Genomic DNA, 10,474 nt, shown 5'->3' with positions numbered 1-10,474 from the left:
GACCTCCAGGACAGCCTCCCCAGTGGTCACCTTGCCCATGCCAAACAGATGGCCAATATAGTGCAGACTATTGGGCATGGCTGGCTTGTGCAGGAAGATGGCCAGCCGGGTCTTCACAGGGAGAGGCAGCCACATGGTGGTGGCCTGTCACTCCAGGTGTGGGCAGAGCTGATCAAGAAGCTCCTGGAATGTGGCCTGGTTACTCTGAAAGGACTCCAGTCACTGCTGTTTGTCCCAGGTGCACTGGACAATGTGCAGCCACCAGTCTTGGCTGGCTGGCAGGGCCCAGAGGCAGCGGATGCACTGGTGGCAGTATTCACATCCCTCCTGCTGGGGTCTGGGTGGCAGCCCAGGGGTTGAGCAGTGTCACCACAGGGGCAGGGGGCCTCAGACGGCTCAGTGAGCCTGGCCACTCTGCCATACAGCATAGGGAGACAGGCAGGGCTAAGACTGACCTACGTCAGGTGGCAGTCACCGTGATGGCAAAGCGTGGTATGCAGGGGGGCAAGCAGAAGCCCAGGGCATGGGTCATCATCATACCCAGGGCCTGGGGGTGGAGCAGCCATTGCATGGTGGGAACGGGCTCTGGTGAGGGCTGTGCCAGAGGGCTATGACACCACGCTACACATTGCTACAGGCCAGAAACACAGGTGGCCACGGAGCGCTGTGCCAGGCTGGCTTTTAAAGAGAGCTTCTGGCCCCAGGCAGCTGTGGCTGGAGCTTCCAGCTCCCTCTGGCTGTTTCAGGGGGGTGGCGCAGGGCCAGTGGGGGCAGGAGCAGGCTAGTGCCATGAGGAGCAAATCTGCTCCCAAATGGCTGCGTGTGTAGATGCTTGCCCAGGGCGGGTTTAATGTACAGTAAATTACTGCACAGTAAACCCATATAGTACTAATTGCACATGTAGACACACCCTCCCTGCAGTAATGCTTGTACATGGCTTTTGTTGAGAGAGGCATTTTTCCTAGAGTTGCTGGATTAGTATTAGAATGTATCAGGATTTTTATAATCATTAAACCCAAACATGCATGTGTTTGTTCCCCTTGCAGCAGAGGGGAACAATGAAACTTTCACCATTACGTGTTTGTTAAAAAAACATGATTCCAGAAAATAGAGTTATTGGCAGTAGTTTGTGATCAAAAGGTTGTTTCATGTATTTGAGGAAAAGGCATGCTTCACACAGAACATAAATCTCTCTCTCTAAAGCTGCAGTCACAAAAGAGCAAGGAAAAGATTAGCATGCTCTTGACTATCTTTAACAGTAAGAGCTACCCATCCTTAGGTACTCCCCACATGACAGGGAAAGCACAATAGATGCATGTGCACCAATATTCCATCAGAAAAGACCTGTTCCTACAGCCCTTTATTAGTGGTCTCATACTTTAGCTACTAGGAAGTTTGCTAATGGTTTTCATACTGTGGTCCATTTTCATCAGTGACAACAACATTACAAACTCTGAAGTAAATGGGATGCTGCCAGGACAGTATCAGTTAAACCTCCTCTCTTTTTAACTGTTTCCAGATACTTCTGCAGGAGTTCCTTGTTATGCATACAACATCCAGTGATGCCAGATACAGCTTTGTAGCTTAGATATATAGCATTATCTTTATTATTTAAATAATGTAAGAATTTTTGTTAAATCATGTAAATAATTATACAGGGTGGACCAAACATCTATTTTGGGGAAAACTGAGTTTCAGCTTCTATTCTAAAGTTCCTTTTTCAGTTGCTCAAACAGAGGCTGGTTGCATTTCTCATAAAATTGAATAGTTTGTAAATGACCATATTATAAGCATATTGAAGATATAGGAATACAGAGCTGGGAAGGACCTCTTCGGTCATCTAGTCCTCTTTATTTGTAGGTTATCATTAACCAAAGGAATCCCCCAAAAAATCACCATTTTGAACCCTCACTCATGAATGCAAGGAATAATACCTGGAATGCTAAGAACACCTGATAACATGCCACAGGTAAAAGCAGCAGAAGTAAGGGCACCTCCAACTCTCTACCACTGCAAGAACAGAGAAGTAGGTAGCTAATATGCTCTCAGAAGACCCGCAGGAAAAGGGCCATGCCTTATGCCACAAAGGCAGACAAAGAAAGCCCACAATAATATGTATGTTATAGATGTGATAAACAATCTTCTGATCTAATCTACTTTTTAAGATATCTTTAATAACTGATTAACTGGGTTTTTAAACACACACATAATTTAGAAACCATTTATAAACAGTACCTTTGTACAAAGTGTGACTCAGGTGCCTTTGGGGTTGAAAATTTCTATGCTCAGTCTCAACATAAAGACGAAACTTAGTTTAAGGATTTGGGAAAACTGCTTTAATAGTTTTTACTTATTCAATTGTGAAAGAAACAAAATCACTTTTGTTCTAATATTTTATAAAATTATTTACACACCAAATATCAAGAAAGTAAAAGTAGAAATTTTAAAGATGGTTAGGTTGTAGACCTTTTGAGTCTTAAAAAAAACAAATTAATTATTGAATCATAGAAAATTAGGGTTGGAAGGGACTTCAGGAGGTCATCTTCTAGTCCAATCCCCTGCTCAAAGCAGGACCTTCCCCAAGGCTTTGTCTACCTGGGTCTTAAAAACTACTAAGGATGGAGATTCCACAATTTCCGTGGGTAGCCTGTTCCAGTGTTTTATTACCCGTCAAAGGAAACTGTTTCAGTAGTTGTAGGATTAAGAAAGTTTAAGTCAACCTTTACATGTATGCACAGTGATTTTTTTTTTTTTTTATACTGGGACATGCATTTGGGAAACTGTTAGGGAATTCTAATTTAAGAACAAACTAAATCCATTCTGTCTCAGTTTAAGACTTTCTGCTTGTATCTGTGTTTGCTTGCCTTTAAAGTATAAGGTATAATTAAAACCTAGAACATAATGATAAAAGGGAATTAAAATTAAAATAAGCTTTCTCTTTTTAAGAGCAAGCTTACTACAGGCTGTCACTTCCTGTTGAGGCTATTAACAAGCAGACATATGGAAAGAGCATATGATAATTTAGCAAGGAACACAGGGGGAGTGAATGCTTATTCAAAAATGAGATGTAAAGCTAGGTGTGTGTTGTAAAGAACTTTCTAAATTGTTCAGGAAAAACAGGAACCAGATTGTTCTGTCTAAAATAGCAAATGGAATCATAAATGTAGTAAGGAAGGTTAGAATGGATGTGTCATAAGCGAAGGGTGATAATTCCTTCATAGTAGACCTCTGTGTTCATAGCAATCAGGATTCTGCCTGAAATTATAATAACTAAGCCAACATCTTCAAGGCCAGAAGAATCAGTGACTAAAAGAGCTAACAAATAAAAAAAAGAAGAAAGACTGGTGTTGCTGGTTCAGCTGTACTATTGGAAGATCTAGCATAGTCAAGGCTCTAATAGGCTCTGTCACGTCAACATTCACCTTTTCTGCTGAAATTTTCCATGCTTGTTCTTTGCTAGGCCTGTGTGAAGCACCAAGTATTAGCTTCGGATTCGGCCAATTTGGAGGGACAGTGATTTGATTTGGTGATTCTAATCGCTGTCCCAATTTGATTCAGCTGATTTGAATTCAGAGATTCGGCCATAGACTATAATGGGGAATCACTAAAATACCTATAACTTTGCAATTTTTGTGCAGATTTGGATGAAAACATTAGGGATGGTAGCCCCTTCTGAGGGCATGAAGCCTACCAAGTTTCAAGGAGATAGGTGTAGGGGTGTCTGTGAAAGTGCCCCTCAAACTGTTGAAAGCAAAACTCATATCACTTTTGTGTGTTAAGGCAGAGCAGGATGAAAACAGCAGGCATGGTAGCCCCTCATGGGGGCTTGAGTCCTGCCAGGTTTCAGGCAGAGTGGTGCAGGGGTTTCTGTGAAAGTTCATTTCAAGGCTCTGAAAGCAAATAAAAAAAAAGCAAATAGGTGTGAAGTGAGGAGGTGGCACTCACTCTGTCTGCAGGTGGAGCTTGGGGAACCCCAGCGGTGAGAGGTTCACCTTCAGGAACACCAGCTGCTCCATCAAACCAGGAGCCAAAGAGGTGCAGTGGGGTGTCACTATATCCCCAGCAATGCTGAACACCCACTTGCTTGGAACACTGGTCGGTGGACAGGACAGGTGTTCCCAGGCAACCGTGGCCAGATCCTGCCACACCTAGCTGTGGGTTGCCCAGTAGGCCAAGGGGTTGCAGTGCAGCAGCTCCACGTCTTTGGTGAGATAGGTAGCCACTGAGACCTCTGTGATACCTGCCTGATGGTGGGGTCTGGTGCCTCTGGACCCCAACATTGAAGCCATGCCCTTGGCCCACATTGGCAGCGGCTATGGTGGAGGAGATTGCCTCGTGGTTGGAGTGCTGACATGGGAAAGTGGATCCTCCTCTTCCATGTCCCCCTGCCTCAGCCTCCCTGACTGTTCACCAGCCCCACCGTTCAGTGATCAAGGGTTTTACTGCTGCAGATGCTCCCCTTCACCCTCGGGTTGCACATGCCGTCAGCACATGCATAGGCTGCGGAATGGGGTGGGCCACCTGGGCCATGGCCCGACCAACTTTTAGTACATTCACTTATATAACGCACAAATGCGCAAGTGTCTTTCCTGTTAAAACTGTATAGCTATTTTTTAAACTGCATAGCTAGCTAAATAGCAAGCTATACTTCCACTTTGTTGCCCTGTGGGGTCAGGCCAACTCTCAGGAACTCAATATTATGCTGTTAGACAGGAGGGTGTGACACAATTGCACATATACAAACACACAAATCAATCAGGTGCATACACACACACACACACTACTAACTCAGGCACATACACATCCAAGCCAGCCTAGGCACATGCATACCTATCACCAATTCAAGCACATACACTATACACCCCAAAAGTTAGACAAAAATCAATTGTCCATACCCACACACTCAGTACACATACATAGATCACGAATTCATGTCATGCACACAATGGCATATATATACACACATACACACCAGTTCACACACATACAGCCCACCTACACATACACACAGATAAGTTCCTAACTTGGATGGTACAGTATATATGTGTGTGCTTGGGGTACGTGGGATACTTGGGGGAAAGTTAAGGTGAGAGAGAGAGAGTGTTAAAGTATAGGGAGTGAAAGTTGCCATAACCAGGATTAGAACCAGTGGGCTAGAGAGAAGCTGGCTGAGGGACTGAGGCTTAGGGTTACTTAAGGTCAAGTGACCCCAGGGTTATTTGAGATTACTGGTGCAAGGGGAAAAGCCCAGTGGCAAGGAGGAGACAGCCAGGAAAGAGAGAGAGACAAAAACCTGGGAGCTTGGGGCTGGAAACTGAGGCAGACAGCTGAGGGATTGTGGAGGGGGGGACATGTAAGTGGTGGCAAGGAGGAGACAGCCAGGAAAGAAACTGAGGCAGAAACCTGGGAGCTCAGGGGAAAAGGCAGTGGGGATATGACAGTGGCAAAGAAACAGGGGGTTTGCAGGCGGAAAGGAGCTTAGGACAGGTGTTGAAGGTGGTAGTGAGCCAGAAGCAGGAGAGGGAGAAATGAGACAGAAGTTAGAGAGGCGAGGAACAGAGATTGGAGCAGGGCCACACTGTAGTAAAGCAAACCCAACTCAGGGGTCCAAGTAACAGTTTTATTAAACAGACAATACACTACACAGCCCCATGAAGTTATTGGTTCACACACACACACACACACACACACACACAAGCACTCACAATGGGAGCAGGAAAAAGAGACTCAGTGGAAGGTTTGGAGTCCAGGTAGGGAAGAGAAACAGAGTCCAAGTCCTTGGTTGAAGAGAGGGTGAGGGTGATATCCAGGCTGGAAAGGGGTCTTTGTCCAGCAGGTGTTGTCCAGAGGGGAGTTGCTGGCAGAGCTTCTGGGTGGATAGGTGGTGTGGCATGGTGCTGGTCCAGATGGAGAGGGCATCCCAAAGAGTCAGTCTTCACTACCCCTTTTTATGGGTCAGACTACCTCTGATCTCCTATGGGAGGGCCTGTCCAGGCAAGGTCAGTCCTGTTCCAGAGGGCTTCAGGTGTTCTTACTGAGCATGTGCAGCCTTGGCACAATGGTGGGTTGCCTCATCTTTTGTTTCTTGAATGCTGAGGGTGGTTCCAATGGCTGGGTCCTTGGTGTTGATGGTTCGGTCATTCAGAGGGAGCTATTTTTAGACCTACTGCCATTGTCTCTCAAGCACCCACATTCATTCCCATTCATTCACAAGCCAAGTTACATAGGAGGGGTAGGTATGAGTCATAGGGCAGGGGACACAAGATGGAGGCTTGACATTACAAGACGGAAACTTGACATGACCATGTGCTAACTTACATATGTAGGCCTAAAACAGTAATCACACAATATAAAAGCAGTAAAAAAAATCAATACAAACATAATACTTATCACTTATAAAACAGTGGGTATCTATATCAAAACAGCAGGGTACTTATTTGCAGAGGGGAGAGAAAAATAAAACTTACTACCTAAAATAAAATGTTAAAGCTTATCCTACATCTTAGCTTACTTATTCTTATCTATAGGGAATAGAGAGGTCAGACATGGTTGGGGAAGGGGAGGGAATGCATTTTAAAATAAAAAAAAGAAAAACTGGGGGTTTTGCTACAGCTTTGTTTGTGCCTGATGTGCTGTTTCTAACCGACACATGTCATTATGTAAATTGCCTGTGTGTATGTCTCAGCTAATGTTGCAAAAACTCATTCAGGACATCAGGGGAAAAAATGAAATGAAATAAACCCATTACAAACTTTTTCAAAAGCAAACAAAACAAAAGAGATGAAGATACAGCACAAGCACCACTGGCATCACTACCAGAATCAACTTAAGAAAAGACAGACCTCCATAATGAGGTTGAACCTTTTGTGTCTACCTCTTCGGTTTGTGCTGCTGCCACCCACTGCTCTAGCAAATTCTGCATGGATTTTGCTAGGCCTTGTCAACCAGATAACCCCACAGTGCTGGAGGGCACTAAAAAGGTACAGGGAACTGGATCATCACAGTGAATTTGATCAGTTCAATTGAATTGGTTCAAAGATGTTAATTGGCTACATTTGTGTGAAACACGGGACAAACTATTCTGCAACACAGTGCTGTTTCTGTATAGTCAAAGGCCTAAACCTGACCCAAAAAAATGAGGGTACATTTGCTGTTAGTGATTTTCAGAATTTGCAACATGCTGCCAAATGCTTCCAAAAGCATGAAAAAACAAAATGTCACCGGGAAGCCACGGCTCAAATAGAAACATACAGGTATATGTCATATCTACCAAGCACTGTTACTCAGCTTGACTCGCAACTCAAAGCTCAACCAAAATGTAACTGAAAAATGCTAATTAAATAGCTAACATCCCTTCATTTCCTAATGGAACAAGGACTGGCAATAGAGGGTCACGATTCTGAAAGTGGCAATCTATATCAGCTCATGCAACTTCACACTGAGGATTGTCCTGATCTTAGCCACTGGCTTTCTGAGAAAAAATACATGCCCCATGATGTAATCAGTGAATGAATTCATCTCTGCAATGGACATCTTACAGAGACTGCTTTCAAAGATGTATGAGGTGGGATTTTACTCTATTCTTGTGGATGAAACAAGGGATATTGCAAACAAAGAACAACTGGTCACTTTATTTCACTGGGTAGACAAAAATTACACAATACAGGAAGATTTCATTGGCCTTGTTGATGTACCTAAAACCAACTTCTCTATCATCTACAGTGTGCTATACGACATTTTGATACACTGCAACATGCTCCTGGGTCTATGCAGGGGGCAGGCACATGATGGTGCCGCTAATATGTCCAGTCACAAATGTGGTGTTGCTGCTCAATTTAAGCAAAATAATTCTGCAGACATTCATATTCATTGCAGGATGCACTGCATAAATCTGTCCCTGCAAGATGCGGGGGAAAACTGTAAAGAAATTCGGGATGCATTGGACTTGGTGTTAGAGGTGACCCATCTCATCAAGCAATCCCCAAAGTGAAACCATTTGTTTGAGTCTTTAAAGAAAGAATTAACCCTGGAGAATCAAAACCTGCGCACCCTCTGTCTGACATGATAGACTATCTGCACCAGTGCACTGAAATCCATCATAGATAACTACAGTGTTCTCTGTACTGTAATGACACAGATCAATACCTGTGACTACAGGAACAGTACAGAGATGCTTTTCCGCACTTTGTTGTGTTAAAAATTACCTGCGATCTACAATGACTCAGATGAGATTGAATGACTTAATGTGTACCTGCCGTCACAAGGAGACCCTTCCACAGACAGACATTACCGCAATTGCAGCTGAGTTTGCAAACCGCAACGATTGCAGAAGGACGTTCTTTGCAAATTTTGACACACGTGGACAATAAAATGGCACTTCCATATTCACAAGCAAGGAGCTGATAAATATTGGTGAGTGTTATAACTTGATGTTTTTCAGTTACTTTTCCTGTACTACTGCACGCAGTGTGATTTTTGTAACTTAATAATTTCACGATTAGCATTGTATGTTAATAATAATCAATTATTTTCTATATGTATTACATGAAGAAAGTATGTAAGAAAGAACGACATTAAGTGTAAACATAAAGTAAGAAATCAGTGGTGAGAGCTAGGGGGGCGGGGGTTGGTTGTTTGTTTTTTTTTGCCCTCTCCCCCCCACCCCCAACCAAAAAGGCATTCTGCGGCCCCTGAGCACTTGGACTGTACTGGACCACAACAGATCCAGCCATTTTTTGATGCCCTCCTTCAGCTGCTTTCCCAGTGCCTGCACCTCTGGTGAAAGCAGATTGCCTCAGCCAGGAATATCGATCCCCTGGAACTTCTCCATTTCGTTCTCAAGCTCCTTCACTACATGGATCACCTGGCTAAGAAGGGCATCGCCAGTGCTGAGGGCATCGCCAGCGTTGAGGGTCTCATTGACCTCAAGGAATGGCTTGAGGATCACCAAGATCTGAGAGTTGGTATCTCACTGCGTTTTTTAAGGGGCCCATTGATCCCAATCTTCCCGACCAAGGCCATCTCAAGGATGGCCTTCTGTTGCTTGACCAGCCTTTCCAGCATCAGGTATGTGGAGTTCCACCAAGTCTCCACATCCTGCATGATTCTGTGCTGCAGGATGCTCAGCTCTGCCTCTTTGTCCCGCAGCATCTTGCCTACTTTGATGCTCCAATGGAAGTAGCCTGCCACCTTCCTGCATTTTGAAATGAGCTGGCTTGTAGTGATGGCACCATTACTGGGAGCCCTGTCGCCCTCCAGGGCATCCCTGACTATGACGTGGAACTTGTGTGCCACACAGCAGATGCCAACAAAGTTGGCATCATGCACTGCCTTGACCATATTGGCCCTGTTGTCTGTGACCATGAACCCATGGGTGAGCTTGCCCTGCCCAACACACCACCCCTGCACCATGCAGTTCATGGCCACAATGATCTCCCTCGCCATGTGGAACTCATCCATCACCTCCACTTGAAGGAAAGCCTACCAGTGCTCTGACTGATCACATCAGTGCCCTATTAGGGAGAGGTAGGCATGATCTCTACCCCAGATGCTCCAGATGTCCAAGGTGAAGTGCAAGGCTACCTGCAAACCTGCCTTCTGCAGCTCCTCCCTCAAGTACTCCCTGCATGCCTCATACAGGGAGGGCACCACTGTCCTGCTGAAGGTGGTGCATGCGGGCACTTGGTACAATGGGGCCATGAGTGCCATGAGCCACCTGAACCCTGGCCACTCAACTAAGGAGAAGGGGTGACCTTGCTCACCTTTAGAACGCGCCCTGCTTTGTCTCCACCTTTCCCCCACTGCTCCAGAGTGGCCTGCCTCTGGTTCTTTTTGGGCACACTCTCACTGGTGCCAGGCTGAGGAGGATCAAGGGCAAGGGGGTGCTGCCTCCTGAGATGCAGCAGCATTGTTGTGGTGGCGAAGTGTTTCATGTCCTTACCCTGGCTGATCTGCCTTTGGAAGCGCTGGCAGGTAGCATACCTTGAATCATCTGCCACCTCAAAATGATCCCACACTACACAACCCCCCACTTCTGGGTTGAGGGTGGGGATCCTGCTTTATCCCCCTCTTCACCAGGCAGAGGCGCAACAACAGCAGGAGCTGCGCCACCTGCCCCCCACAACCTCTTCTGAAGTGCCTTCCAGAGAAGGAGACCTGCCTCTAGGGGAACTTTGAGAGGTGTGAGGCACAAACTCAGATTCCCCCTCCTTCCCCAGAATTTCCTTCGCTATAGTTTCATAGTTTCTAGGGTCGGAAGGGACCTGAGCAGATCATCTAGTCTGACCCCCTGCCATGGCAGGAAGAGCACTGGGGTCAAATGACCCCAATAAGGTGGTCATCCAACCTCCTCTTAAAAACCCCCAGGGTGGGAGCCTGCACCACCTCACTTGGAAGCTGGTTCCAGACCCTAGCCGCCCTGACCGTGAAGTAGCGCCTCCTGATGTCCAACTTAAACCTTCCCTCCGCCAGCTTG

General features: G+C 45.6%; 1 long non-coding RNA gene across 1 annotated transcript in view; it reads right to left on the bottom strand.

Annotated features, from left to right (window-relative positions):
* Positions 1-4,245: 4,245 nt before the first annotated feature.
* The window catches only part of LOC109297663, a 17,877-nt gene continuing 11,648 nt past the window's right edge, over positions 4,246-10,474 (bottom strand). The window contains exon 3 of the long non-coding RNA XR_002097377.1: positions 4,246-4,395. This is a non-coding gene — a long non-coding RNA (uncharacterized LOC109297663). The remainder of the gene's footprint in view (positions 4,396-10,474) is intronic.

Source organism: Gavialis gangeticus, unplaced genomic scaffold (genome assembly GCF_001723915.1).
Source record: "Gavialis gangeticus isolate Ggan-Ray unplaced genomic scaffold, GavGan_comp1, whole genome shotgun sequence".
Lineage (NCBI taxonomy): Eukaryota > Metazoa > Chordata > Crocodylia > Gavialidae > Gavialis > Gavialis gangeticus.
The sequence above is the reverse complement of the archived record's forward strand: the minus strand, read 5'-3'. Positions and strand labels throughout refer to the sequence as shown.